Genomic DNA, 15,595 nt, shown 5'->3' with positions numbered 1-15,595 from the left:
GCACCACTGTGGTTACCTTGTACGGGACCGGCTCCCGATTAGTACCCGTGAATGGAAGAAGAAGACCAATGCTCCTCATATCAGTTTTGTCTCCGATCGTGACAAGGCGTTAATTTGGAATGATGTCTTGGTACATTTCACGCTCCAAACAGATGATTATGATGATATAATAGATGGTGATGAATTGAAGGAGCGAGTTAGGGATTGGGCAATGAAGAAGATGGCCACCTAGTTTCAGACTTGGAAGAAACACCTATACACGACGTATGTCAAGAAGAACATAGCACCAGATTTTACTGTCCCAGGCCCGATCTCAAAGCAGAGGCCCTATTGGGATGAGTTTGTACAGTACAAGACTTCAGAAGAGGGTGTGAGTCGGGTGATAAAGAACCAACGTAATGCCCAACAGAAGACATACCACCATACCTTGGGATCAGGTGGCTACCCGACTGCCATTAAGAAGTGGAACAAAATGGAAGCAGACCTTCTTGCCAAGGGTATCAGACCAGAATCACTCGAGTGGGGAGAACGTGCAAAGAATTGGTTTTTCGCTCATGGGGGAACACTAGACCAGGAGACAGGGAAGTGCGTTTATGGCGCAAGACTGCAAGAAGCAGCAGAAAGATTGTTTTATGCTCAGAGAGCTGCTGCTAGTGGTGAGTTCAGGCCCAACAGAGAGAAGGATGAGCTGACATACGCCATCGGGACTATTGAACATGGTGGCCGAACTAGAGGCAAAGGAAGTGTCTCGTGGGAGCATGGATTCCCTCAGGACAGACCTTCCTACAGAAGTCGCCAGAGAAAGAAGGAAGAAGAGGCACACCGGCTCCAGAGGTTGGAGGAAACGGTGCGTGAAGCACAGGAGCGGGAAAAAAAACCTTGAAGCGAGAATGCAGGAGGAAATCAAAAGGCAAGTGCAAATAGCAGTGAGTGCAAGCAAGCAGGCATCAGAGCCAGGAATCAACATTAGCCAATCTGTTCAGTTGAAAAGCAGCTGCGCTTCCACGGAGATACCAAATCAAGGGGACACAGGACTGCGCTTCCCTGTGGATGACGTCACTGAACCTTGTACAACGTGTGAGCTACACATTCCGAAGGAGAATTCCACAATCAAGGTGGCTATCGGTCTTGTTAATCCTATCGACCGAACCAAGACACCAAGGATTCATGGGAATATAATCCAAGAAGGATATGCCACCATCTCGGTAGATAAAGCTGAAAAAGGTTTTAGTGATTTGCCTCTTGACATTCCTGGAGGTGATGGCGAGAAGACTCTAGGAGAAGCGGAGAAGACATTCATTCTATGGCGCAAGCGCTACATCATCATTCCAGGGATGTCGGCTCCACCTCCTTCTGAACTACCTCACCATAGGTACGTGCGGATGAAAACACTACATCATTAATTTGTATTGGCTTAAATAATTAACAATCTGCTCATAATAATATGTCATTCCTTTTTTTGTAGCAGATCCTCCCCCAACCTAAATCCAATTGTTCAATCGCCAGATCATCATAGTGCTCTGTACGATGACATTGTGTTGGAAGACGAGGCTGCATCCACACCCTCTCCAAGGAGGTCTCCAACGCCACAGCCGCCACCTCCAAGGAGGTCTCCAACGCCGCTGCCAACACCTCCAAGGAGGTCTCCAACGCCTCCCCCGCCCCCGCCTACCAAGAAGCCTAGCAAGAGGCCAGCCCCTCAAACGAAGAATCAGTCCCCGCCTGCAAAGAAAGCCACCGTGAAACCAAGGGCTATTCCCAAAATAATATCTGAAGAGAAGGAAGAAGGAACTGATGCATATAAAAAAGACATGTCTAGATTCTATGACAAACTTAAAATGAATCAAGAAGCAAGGAGAAACCCAGAGAAACCGTACTTCTTCGTAGCTCCGGATATTTTAAGAAAAAAGGTGACTTCTTACCAGCATCAACAGCGGGAATCTCGTAAGCCGTCCAAATCAACGTTATCAGACTATGACCGCACTCTCACCAAGTCAATTGAGGCGGCACAGAAAAAGAAGCGGGCAGGGAAAGGAGTTGCCCAACTCGGACAACAAGCGCACCAATCAATCCCCCCGCTAGTTGTTGGTAATGAATATGGTTCGAATTTAGGATTAATGCATCAGGCAAACATACCTCTGGATGTCGATTTGGATCACCTTGGTGAATTTCTTGATGAGACTGGTCTCGACCTTTACCAGATGTTTGGTGATGGAAAAATTGAGAGTGCGGCGGAGGTTGATATTTGGAAGAAAAAATTTGTACTAGGCCAGAGTCTATACAACCCTCAAGCCTTATCTGATCTGGGGACGCAAATGTACCTGCTAAACAAGTGGTACATGCAGGCGTCTACCAGTGGAGACTTCTGCGTTGGTGTCAGAATTAGAGACGAACATTGGTTCCGTGGCGATGATGTTATGTATGTTGACTTTGCAGAATTTCATCAACTATGCCACCTTACCTCTCTGGACAAAGTTATCATTAGCTGCTATTGCCTGTAAGTAATAATTCTTTCGATCTATTATTAAACTCATCATATGTGTGCATATGCATATAAATTATCCTAACAAGTACTATATATATGCAGATTTACAATGACAGAGCTCAGAAAGGAAGGCTGCAATGAAATTGGTTTTGTTGATCCCCATATAGTATTCAAAGACCCAATTACTCCAATGACTAATTGGAAGTCTGAGTCAGAGAGTAACATCATGAACTTCTTAGTGAACCAACGCCACAAGAAGGATATACTCTTTCCCTATAACTTCAAGTGAGTGTTAATCATGTCGATCATAGCCTTAATGGCTCATATGTTGATTCTAGTTAATTAATGAGTGTTATGCGTTATATCCTATAAACACATGCAGCAATCACTGGATATTGATGGACATCGATCTGGTGAAAAGTCACTTAATAATCTATGACTCGATGAGAAAACCACAACAAGACTACCAAGATATGATAGATATTATCCAGAGGTAATTTCGGGATCTCTAGCAACTATATATACACACAAACATGATGATTAACTATATCTGATGACGTGGCAAAATTTTTATTGGGCAGTGTTTGGAAAACCTTTATTGAGAAGCAACACATGGAAAAATGCAAAGCGCCACTGAATGTAATCCCATTGAAAGTAAGTCCCCTGAATCGCATCATCTTTATTAATTAAACATATAGCTTTCACCGGATCACCAGATTGGATGACAAATCTTTTTCTCGTAAAGTGGTGTCTGAGGCAGGAACAGGGGAACAACTACTGTGGTTACTATGTTTGCAAGTTTATCAAGGTGCTCTCCCAAAGAACTCCTACAGAGAGACTCAAAGTACGTTAAAAATACACTATATATTCATTTAATTATTATTATTGATTGTGTTACTATGTCTTTATATATATATATATATGTACATATATTAATTTATTTTCCTTTAATTCAAACCTGTAGACTCGATGGTTGGAGGAAAAGGTCATACGGCAAGACCAAATCAAAGCAATTCAAGAGTCTATAGCCGGATTTTTTAATGAGCAGGTCATCGATTCCAAGGGCGAGTTCTACTTCGACCCAACACTGCCATTGAAGCCAAGCTAGAGGATGAGAAGAAACTTGTTATGTCACAACAACTATAATGCAATCTTTTGTAATATATGCACATGAAATAATATAATGTAAAATACACATATGCATGCATGCATGTAAATATATATATGATGCATGCATATATATATATATATATATATATATATATATTTCTATGCTTGAATTGTGTGATTTAATACGTTCATTGTGCTTGAACCGAAACATACTATATGCGCATATAAATGTATAATTAGCAGCGTACAATACGACTTCGAAAACCTATTTTGAAAAGAAAACAAAAAAATGAAAAGAAAAGAAAAAAGAAAAAAACCTTTAGTCCCGGTTCGTATTACCAACCGGGACTAAAGGTGCCGGCCATCGTGGCATGTCAGGAGGCACCTTTAGTCCCGGTTGGTGTTACCCACCGGGACTAAAGGTCCTCCTTTAGTCCCGGTTCCTGACCCGGGACTAAAGGACCCCCCCTTTAGTCCTGGATGCTTGCTCCCGGGTGGGGAACCGGGACTAGAGGGGGTTCCCCACCGGAAGTAAAGCTCGGTTCTCTACCAGTGATATGAAATTTTGAATTGCTCATCCAAACGAGGCCATAGTGCCTTCTTTTGGATGTGACTTGAACTATACTATAACACACATCTTGTTGATCCTCCTATATCCTCCAAACTCTAGCTCATATATAGCATGCAACAACCATCTGCAAAAATCATAACACATATATGACTCTAAAGTGAGAACTACCACAATGGATATAGACAATGCTATTTGCACACAAACACGTCACATGTACCCCGCACAAGACATATTGCATGGGAAGTCTCGTGGTGAGCGTGATTCGCAACATACATCATACATTAGCGAGATTTCTTTAAACCCAACTGCCCTCACAACCATGAGGGACCTATCAGGTTGAGCGGTAGCGATGGGCTACCCTAGGCCAGTCTGACCGCTCCTAGGACTTTGTGTTCATTGTCGTAATGAAAAAAACACTAGGGTAGATAAAAATAGTAGATGTGAAATAATATAGTATATTAATTGGTTTGATTGAATATTGTTAATAGGCCATCACCTCTCATATTTATAGGGGCTAGTCTTTCCCAAGTAACTGGAAATTCTAAATTCCAAACAAGACATAACTCAACTTTCTATAGAAGATATATATTCCTTTCCTTCCTTGTCAGTCATGGTTGCATGTAGACAGAGATGCCAACCTACAAGTCAGACTCCATCTCCCCATATTCTCTCCTTCCTGTGATACATCAACACACACACCATGTTCATATTGTGAAGTTCACATGTCCTCAGTGTGGCATGTTTCTCTGTTAACCCCAGGAAATATTTCACTAGAGCATACAAAGTTTCTTGTGATCTCTGAAAGGCATAGACAATCCTAATAGTACCTCCAAACATGCCTGATGTCACTTGCACTTTTATGTCTGAGTAACCTGACCACCCTATTGCACTTGCCTATTGATTCGACCATCTCATTGTACTATTGATTGCTCTGATAACCTGCTTATTGTATTGCCAATTGATCCAACCGCATGAATTTCTCACTGAGTGGTTCGAGTGCATTGCACATTGGCCTAGATATATTACTACCACATGTGGGTGACTGGCCTGAGCAAAATTTCTGACTTGTCCGAGTACATCTCTATCGTCACAACAACAACAACAACAACAACAACAACAACAACAACAAAGCCTTTAAGTCCCAAACAAGTTGGGGTAGGCTAGAGTTGAAACCCAACAGAAGCAATCAAGGTTCAGGCACGTGAATAGCTGTCTTCCAAGCACTCCTATCTAAGGCTAAGTCTTTGGGTATATTCCATCCTTTCAAGTCTCCTTTTATTGCCTCTACCCAAGTCAACTTCGGTCTTCCTCTGCCTCTCTTCACGTTACTATCCTGACTTAGGATTCCACTACGCACCAGTGCATCTGGAGGTCTCCGTTGCACATGTCCAAACCATCTCAACCGGTGTTGGACAAGCTTTTCTTCAATTGGCGCTACCCCTAATCTCTCACGTATATCATCGTTCCGAACTCGATCCCTTCTTGTATGACCGCAAATCCAGCGCAACATACGCATTTCCGCGACACTTAGCTGTTGAATATGTCGTCTTTTCGTAGGCCAACATTCTGCACCATACAACATAGCAGGTCTAATCGTCGTCCTATAAAACTTGCCTTTTAGCTTCTGTGGTACCCTTTTGTCACATAGGACACCAGACGCTTGCCGCCACTTCATCCACCCTGCTTTGATTCTATGGCTAACATCTTCATCAATATCCCCGTCCCTCTGTAGCATTGATCCTAAATATCGAAAGGTATCCTTCCTAGGCACTACTTGACCTTCCAGACTAACATCTTCCTCCTCCCGAGTAGTAGTGCCGAAGTCACATCTCATATACTCAGTTTTAGTTCTACTAAGTCTAAAACCTTTGGACTCCAAAGTCTCCCGCCATAACTCCAGTTTCTGATTCACTCCTGTCCGGCTTTCATCAACTAGCACTACATCGTCCGCGAAAAGCATACACCAAGGGATGTCCCCTTTATGTCCCTTGTGACCTCATCCATCACTAAAGCAAACAAATATGGGCTCAAAGCTGACCCTTGATGTAGTCCTATCCTAATCGGGAAGTCGTCCGTGTCTCCATCACTTGTTCGAACTCTAGTCACAACATTGCTGTACATGTCCTTAATGAGCCCGACGTACTTCGTTGGGACTTTACATGTACTCTATCGTCAACAAGTATAAATTCGGCCATCTAAACTAAGCTACCACATGTTCTCAGCTAACTATGCCGAGTGAATATGTCTTTAGCCAACCAAGCCGAATGAACAAATCAACTTGTTCAACTAAGTCAATTTTGAGTGAAAAGTACTTGGCCAACCAATCCGAGTAAATTTATGCACTCAAGCAACCAATCTGAATGAATTTACACAGTTGGCCAACCAATCCGAGTGAATCCATGCATTCAGCCAATCAATCCAAGTGAATTGATCTGAATTACATTTTCTATCATCAACAAACGCCTACCACAACCATGATGGGAAACTCAAAGAAGTGCTAACAAAGAGGGTTCTACTAATCATACTTCTTTCCCTTCACTTCTTTTCTTCTCTTTTGGTTTCTATCATTGTTCAACTAATTTGGGTTCACTACCACTGGCAAATTGTTGTATGCACTAGCATGAATTAGAAACCGTAAAATCCTATTTGAAATTCCCAAGTGGGGGGAGGAGGGGTTTAACTCACAACCTGCAAAGATGGCAATGGATACCCACAACTTGGTTACCCAAAGGGTTTTCACCTGATAGGATGCGGGTATGGAATAATTGTTTTACCCGTGGGTATGTTAATGGGCAAAAACATGTACCCTTCAGTTAGATGGGTGCAGGTGTGGGTGCATACTACCCATACCTGTCAACCTATGGGTATTATATACCCATACGAAAGGGCGTGGCTAGCGAGTTTGCACTTTCTTATCTTCTCTCCGCCTCTATTGACAATCCGAGATCCAGGGACAGATGGGCGCCTCGGCTCATCCTCCTCCCATCTCCCATCTCCCATCTCCCACCATGAGTAGTGGTACCATGTGAGGCTTCTCTCATCTAGATTTGCTCCCATGCTGCTGCTCGTTTTGTCCTCATCCATGCTCGGTGAAGAAGAAGCAAGTGAACTCCTGCTCCTTCATAGATCGCAGCCAATAGCCTCTTTTCCACTGCTGGTGAATGCGGCCATGATGAATATACAATACTTCTACTTGCGACTTGTTTCTTTATTGACCTGCTTCTTTTTATTACTGTAATTTGTGAAAGCTTTGATCTATGTCGATGTCCTATTGCTAGTGGCTACTAGCACTGGTAGAGAACCGAGCTTTACTTCCGGTGGGGAACCCCCTCTAGTCCCGGTTCCCCACCCGGGAGCAAGCATCCGAGACTAAAGGGGGTCCTTTAGTCCTGGGTCAGGAACCGGGACTAAAGGAGGACCTTTAGTCCCGGTGGGTAACACCAACCGGGACTAAAGGTGTCTCCTGACATGCCACGATGGCCGGCACCTTTAGTCCCGGTTGGTAATACGAACTGGGACTAAAGGTTTTTTTCTTTTTTCTTTTCTTTTCATTTTTTTTGTTTTCGAAGTCATATTGTACGCCGCTAATTATATATTTATACGCGCGTATAGTATGTTTCGGTTCAAGCACAATGAACGTATTAAATCACACAATTCAAGCATAGAATATATATATATATATATACATATATACATATATATATATATATATATATATATATATATATATATATATGCATGCATCATATATATTTACATGCATGCATGCATATGTGTATTTTACATTATATTATTTCATATACATATATTACAAAAAGATTACATTACAGTTGTTGTGATATAACAAGTTTCCTCTCATCCTCTAGCTTGGCTTCCATGGCAGTGTTGGGTCGAAGTAGAACTTGCCCTTGGAATCGATGACCTGCTCATTAAAAAATCCGGCTATAGACTCTTGAATTGCTTTGATTTGGTCTTGCCATATGACCTTTTCCTCCAACCATCGAGTCTATAGGTTTGAATTAAAGGAAAATAAATTAATATATGTACATATATATATATATATATATAAAGACATAGTAATACAATCAATAATAATAATTAAATGAATATATAGTGTATTTTTAACGTACTTTGAGTCTCTCTGTAGAAGTTCTTTGGGAGACCACCTTGATAAACTTGCAAACATAGTAACCACAGTAGTTGTTCCCCTGTTCCTGCCTCAGACACCACTTTACGAGAAAAAGATTTGGCATCCAATCTGGTGATCCGGTGAAAGCTATATGTTTAATTAATAAAGATGATGCGATTCAGGGGACTTACTTTCAAAGGGATTACATTCAGTGGCGCTTTGCATTTTCCATGTGTTGCTTCTCAATAAATGTTTTCCAAACACTGTCCAATAAAAAATTTGCCACATCATCAGATATAGTTAATCATCATGTTTGTGTGTATATATAGTTGCTAGAGATCTCGAAATTACCTCTGGATAATATCTATCATATCTTGGTAGTCTTGTTGTGGTTTTTTCATCGAGTCATAGATTATCAAGTGACTTTTCACCAGATCGATGTCTATCAATATCCAGTGATTGCTGCATGTGTTTATAGGATATAACGCATAACACTCATTAATTAACTAGAATCAACATATGAGCCATTAAGGATGATCGACATTATTAACACTCACTTGAAGTTATAGGGAAAGAGTATATCCTTCTTGTGGCGTTGGTTCACTAAGAAGTTCATGAGGTTACTCTCTGACTCAGACTTCCAATTAGTCTTTGGAGTAATTGGGTCTTTGAATATTATATGGGGATCAACAAAACCAATTTCATTGCAGCCTTCCTTTCTGAGCTCTGTCATTGTAAAACTACATATATATAGTACTTGTTAGGATAATTTATATGCATATACACACATATGATGAGTTTAATAATAGATCGAAAGAATTATTACTTACAGGCAATAGCAGCTAATGATAACTTTGTCCAGAGAGGTCAGGTGGCATAGTTGATGAAATTCTGCAAAGTCAACATACATAACATCATCGCCATGGAACCAATATTCGTCTCTAATTCTGACACCAACGCAGAAGTCTCCACTGGTAGATGCATGCATGTACCAATTGTTTAGTAGGTACATTTGCGTCCCCAGATCAGATAGGCTTGAGGGTTGTATAGACTCTGGCCTAGTACAAATTTTTTCTTCCAAATATCAACCTCCGCCGCACTCTCAATGTTTCCATCACCAAACATCTGGTAAAGGTCGAGACCAGTCTCATCAATAAATTCACCAAGGTGATCCAAATCGACATCCGGAGGTATGTTTGCCTGATGCATTAATCCTAAATTCGAACCATATTCATTACCAACAACTAGCGGGGGGACTGATTGGTGCGCTTGTTGTCCGAGCTGGGCAACTCCTTTCTCTACCCGCTTCTTTTTCTGTGCCGCCTCAATTGACTTGGTGAGAGTGCGGTCATAGTCCGATAACGTTGATTTGGACGGCTTACGAGATTCCCGCTGTTGTTGCTGGTAAGAAGCCACCCTTTTTCTTAGAATATCTGGAGCTATGAAGAAGTACGGTTTCTCCGGGTTTCTCCTTGCTTCTTGATTCTTTTTAAGTTTGTCATAGAATCTAGACATATCTTTTTTATATGCATCAGTTCCTTCTTCCTTCTCTTCAGATATTATTTTGGGAATAGCCCTTGATTTCACGGTGGCTTTCTTTGTAGGCGGGGACTAGTTCTTTGTTTGAGGGGCTGGCCTCTTGCTAGGCTTCTTGGTAGGCGGAGGCGGGGGAGGCGTTGGAGACCTCCTTGGAGGTGTTGGCAGCGGCGTTGGAGACCTCCTTGGAGGTGGCGACTATGGCATTGGAGACCTCCTTGGAGATGGTGTGGATGCAGCCTCGCCTTCCAACACAATGTCATCGTACAGAGCACTATGATGATCTGGCGATTGAACAATTGGATTTAGGTTGGGGGAGGATCTGCTACAAAAAAAGGAATGACATATTATTATGAGCAGATTGTTAATTATTTAAGCCAATACAAATTAATGATGTAGTGTTTTCATCCACACGTACCTATGGTGAGGTAGTTCAGGAGGAGGTGGAGCCGACATCCCTGGAATGATAATGTAGCGCTTGCGCCATAGAATGAATGTCTTCTCCGCTTCTCCTAGAGTCTTCTCGCCATCACCTCTAGGAATGTCAAGAGGCAAATCACTAAAACCTTTTTCAGCTTTATCTACCGAGATGGTAGCATATTCTTCTTGGATTATATTCCCATGAATCCTTGGTGTCTTGGTTCGGTCGATAGGATTAACAAGACCGATAGCCACCTTGATTGTGGAATTCCCCTTCGAAATGTGTAGCTCACACGTTGTACAAGGTTCAGTGACATCATCCACAGGGAAGCGCAGTCCTGTGTCCCCTTGATTTGGTATCTCCGTGGAAGCGCAGCTGCTTTTCAACTGAATAGATTGGCTAATGTTGATTCCTGGCTCTGATGCCTGCTTGCTTGCACTCACTGCTATTTGCACTTGCCTTCTGATTTCCTCCTACATTCTCGCTTCAAGGTTTTTTTCCTGCTCCTGTGCTTCACGCACCGCTTCCTCCAACCTCTAGAGCCGCTGTGCCTCTTCTTCCTTCTTTCTCTAGCGGCTTCTATAGGAAGGTCTGTCCTGAGGGAATCCATGCTCCCACGAGACACTTCCTTTGCCTCTAGTTCGGCCACCATGTTCAATAGTCCCGATGGCATATGTCAGCTCATCCTTCTCTTTGTTGGGCCTGAACGCACCACTAGCAGTAGCTCTCTGAGCATAAAACAATATTTCTGCTGCTTCTTGCAGTCTTACGCCATAAACGCACTTCCCTGTCTCCTGGTCTAGTGTTCTCCCATGAGCGAAAAACCAATTCTTTGCATGTTCTCCCCACTCGAGTGATTCTGGTCTGATACCCTTGGCAAGAAGGTCTGCTTCCATTTTGTTCCACTTCTTAATGGCAGTCGGGTAGCCACCTGATCCCAAGTTATGGTGGTATGTCTTCTGTTGGGCATTACGTTGGTTCTTTATCACCCGACTCACACCCTCTTCCAAGTCTTGTACTGTACAAACTCATCCCAATAGGGCCTCTGCTTTGAGATCGGGCCTGGGACAGTAAAATCTGGTGCTATGTTCTTCTTGACATACGTCATGTATAGGTGTTTCTTCCAAGTCCGCAGAGAACATGCTCGTCGAAATGAACACGGTCCGCTAGTTCAACTAGTACGGATTTTCTATAATTTTCTAACTATTTTCTAATTTTTTTATTTCATAAAAAGTTAAAATAAAAAGTACGGTGATTGACAAACTACTGCGACGATATCGGGACATGTGAATAAATAACCATCCGTACTAGTTGAACTTGCTTACGTGATCATCTCGGCGAGCATTTCTCCACCGGACGGCACCGTACTTGGTCAAGGAAGAGCTCCGATTCTACGAGGAAGGGAACACGGTCTTCCATGACCGTTGTTGCTCTCCCTCGTAGAATCAAAGCTTCTCCTTGACGTTCGTTACCGTTCGGTAGAGAACATGCTCGCCGACATGAACACGGTCCGCTAGTTCAACTAGTACGGATTTTCTATAATTTTCTAACTATTTTCTAAGTTTTTCATTTCATAAAAAGTTAAAATAAAAAGTACGGTGATTGACAGACTACTGCGACGATATCGGGACATGTGAATAAATAACCATCCGTACTAGTTGAACTTGCTTACGTGATCATCTCGGTGAGCATTTCTCCACCGGACGGCACCGTACTTGGTCAAGGAAGAGCTCCGATTCTACGAGGAAGGGAACATGGTCTCCCACGACCGTTGTCACTCTCCCTCATAGAATCAAAGCTCCTCCTTGATGTCCGTTACCGCTCGACAGAGAACATGCTTGCCGAGCTGAACACGGTCCGCAAGTTCAACTAGTACGGATTTTCTATAATTTTCTTACTATTTTCTAAGTTTTTATTTCATAAAAAGTTAAAATAAAAAGTACGGTGATTGGCAGACTACTGCGATGATATCGGGACATATGAATAAATAACCATCCATACTAGTTGAACTTGCTTACGTGATCATCTCGGCAAGCATTTCTCCACCGGACGGCACCGTACTTGCCACGGAAGAGCTCCGATTCTACGAGGAAGGGAACACGGTCTTCCACGACCGTTGCCGCTCTCCCTCGTAGAATCAAAGCTCCTCCTTGACGTCTGTTACCGCTCGGCAGAGAACATGGTCGCCGAGATGAACACAGTCCGCAAGTTCAACTAGCTACTTTAACCTTCTTTCATGTAAATATGCAAGCTTGAAGTGATTTTAAGCTCAAATTGCTTACAAATGAAAAAAACCACAATAAAGAACCATATATATATATAGTGAACAAAATGAGATAAGACAATGGTGAAAAATGAGAGTATGAGATTGGTAACCTTTACAACTGAAGAATCGATGAAGAAATCGACGGAGGAATCGAAGAATGGATGGAGGAACAATGGAGGGAGGGAGGAAGCAAGAACACTACTGCAGTGAGCTTCAAAATGTGCTGAGCTCAGGCTCGGGGAGGAAGGAGATGACCAGTATATAAAGGGGGGACCTTTAATCCCGGTTGGTGGCTCCAACTAGGACTAAATGTAACTTTCCAACCGCGGGTGTAGCCACGGCCTGGGAGTAGACCTTTACTCTCGGTTGGAGCCACCAACCGGGAGTAAAAGTATACCTTTAGTCCCGGTTGGTGGCTTCAACCGGGACTAAAGGTCCCTGCCACCTCTGTCTGGCGCAGTAGCCGTTGGGCAGGGACCTTTAGTCCCGGTTGGAGCCAGCAACCGGGACTAAAGGTATTTCTAGTCCCGAGCGTAAAAAATTCCGGGACTAGAGCCCATTTTGACCGAGGATCAAAGGTCTGTTCTCTACTAGTGTAGATATCTAACTGTTATTGCTGCAAATAAAAAAAGTTACTTGTTAGTGATGTTTGTGACTACTGGTTAGTGCTATGGATATTAGTGGGTGTGCTATCAGGTGTGGCTTACCCATCAGGTATAGTTACCCGCGCAGGTGCAAGTATTGTAAATTTCTATACCTGTGTGTGTATTGGTATTTTACTAGGTAGGATTATTTCTGATGGGTACGGGTATGGAATGGGACTACCCAACGGGTATGTACCCGTTGCCATCCATGATTGTAACACCCCAGAACAACAACCTTATGGAGTATTATTGCACTACACTAACAACAACACATCAACAGAGAATGCGAAAGCAACAACAATGATATACATTAACGATAAAGAGAGATTTTATTGTTTACAAAACCAACATAACTCAAATTAGCCATAACCATAAGCTCCAACACAAAGACAAAATGGAAAGATCCAACTAAGACCATCATGGACAGCAAGGAGAAACAAGAAATTGATGGCAAAACAGATAGAGGGGATGTGGCCTAACCGGTTTTTGGGAAGAGCATGCATGACGACGACGACGACAAGTCCTAATTCCTGTCCTACTTATTCTATTTCTTTCTCCTATCCGTGTACACACACACACACACAGAGAGAGAGAGGGAGAGAGAGAGAGAGAGAGAGAGAGAGAGAGAGAGAGAGAGAGAGAGAGAGAGAGAGAGAGAGAGTTGTGGCTAGGGCAACCATTGTCATTAGAGGGATATACATGGAGAGAAAAGAGAAATAGAAAAAAAAAACTCAGCAACAATGATGATTTGACAGTGAGGATAACTGAACTGCAGACTAACAATGCCTGACACTGCACCATGATGGGAGCCTCAATGTATTGTTAACAAAAGAGTGATCTACATAGCATCTTGCCTTCTTTCACCTCCCTTTTTATTGTCTTATGATTTCCATTATTGTTCAATTGATTTGGGTTCACTAGCCACTAGCAAACTATACAACACACTAGCATGAATTGGAAGCCCTACCAATCCTATTTGCAAGTCCACTGGATGTTAGGTTGTTTTTTAATATGGTAACTATTTGAGGAATAAGTAGCGTAATAAAATTTGTAGTTTTTTGTTCTACGTTATTTGTTGCAAAAACCTAGAAATGAAATTTGTTGAGGAATGAAGGAAATGTATTATTTTTTTATTATTGATGTGTTCAACTATTAAAGCCAATCGGTCTCAAAAGTTTTTTCTCTATCTACTTTTGTTTTAGAATATGATGCTAATGAATGTTATTTTTATTTGTTCCCTACTAATAAAGATGGGAAGTTCATTCAACAAAGCAATATTTGATGATAATGTATCCGAAGACCTTGCCAACTGGGCTCAAAGTGCTAGAAGGCGTAACAAAAAGAACAAAACAAATGTTGATGCAGCCAACTCGTCTATTGATGAGAGGCATGATGGTGTGGTTCAAATGACAAGTGCATGAAAAAGCACCTAGCAATGTGTATCAATGGACTACTAGCTAGTGAGATTAGTTGGATCTTTGCTTGACTAGTACATTTTCTTTTTGGTGACTTCCTCTCTAGTGATCTAGAGGTCCAATTTAGAGTTGTAACTATATATACTTTGCTTCTTTTTAAGTTATTTTACTCTATTTCGTGTGCTAGTATCATGTTGAGATCTCTCAACAAGATGGTATGTACAAACTAAAATTGAGTTATCTTTCAAGTGTTCTAGTTTCCATATTTGATAATATTTTATCAAGTTTCAAATGGTTTAACTTTTTGTTAATTTCAGTAGTATTTTACACAAGTTTAACCAAAACCCAATCAATTTCATGCAATTTAGAGTGTTTTGGGCTTTTGGCATGATTTTAAAAAGGAAGCTCTATGAATGTCTTGTCTGTGAAGTTCTAGGTAGGGTTTGGTATGACTTGGCATCTTTATGAACCTAATGATGAGGTCATACCTATATGTACCTAATACCACAAGTGCACATGTAAACCAATGTGTCACCCAACCCATGCATTACCCACAAAAAGAGTCAATACCAACTAGATCACAAGAGGATTTTCAACCCACAAAAATAAGCCAAAATATGGAGAGCATACACTACCACAAAGAATATGCCAAAATATGGAGTCGTAAATCTAGGATTGGTGGTAGCATCTCTCTCTCTCTCTCTCTCTCTCTCTCTCTTCATGGATGCAAATCAACCTTCTCTCTCCATGTGATTTACGTTTTGTAGTGGTTGATTAGGGTGATTATGACATTGAGCTCATGCATCCTTAAGCTCATTTCTAAGAACGTTGATGTTGGAGATGTGAAGTTTTCGAGACATGGATCTAATTTTCAAAGTTCATCATAACATTAGAGAAATAGGCCATAAGTTGGTGACTGCATAGGGAAGCATATCTGTCGACTCGTCATATTTATATAACAAGTCATCATGCCATCCTTATTGTCCAAAGATATGCCACCTTTTTTCATATATTAGTC

General features: G+C 41.8%; 1 pseudogene; it reads left to right on the top strand.

Annotated features, from left to right (window-relative positions):
• LOC136543641 (MLO-like protein 1) overlaps positions 1-14,583 on the top strand; it is a 63,279-nt pseudogene extending 48,696 nt beyond the window's left edge.
• The last annotated feature ends 1,012 nt before the right edge of the window (positions 14,584-15,595 follow it).

Source organism: Miscanthus floridulus, chromosome 3 (assembly GCF_019320115.1).
Source record: "Miscanthus floridulus cultivar M001 chromosome 3, ASM1932011v1, whole genome shotgun sequence".
Lineage (NCBI taxonomy): Eukaryota > Viridiplantae > Streptophyta > Magnoliopsida > Poales > Poaceae > Miscanthus > Miscanthus floridulus.
This window is presented reverse-complemented; position numbering and strand designations above follow the sequence as displayed.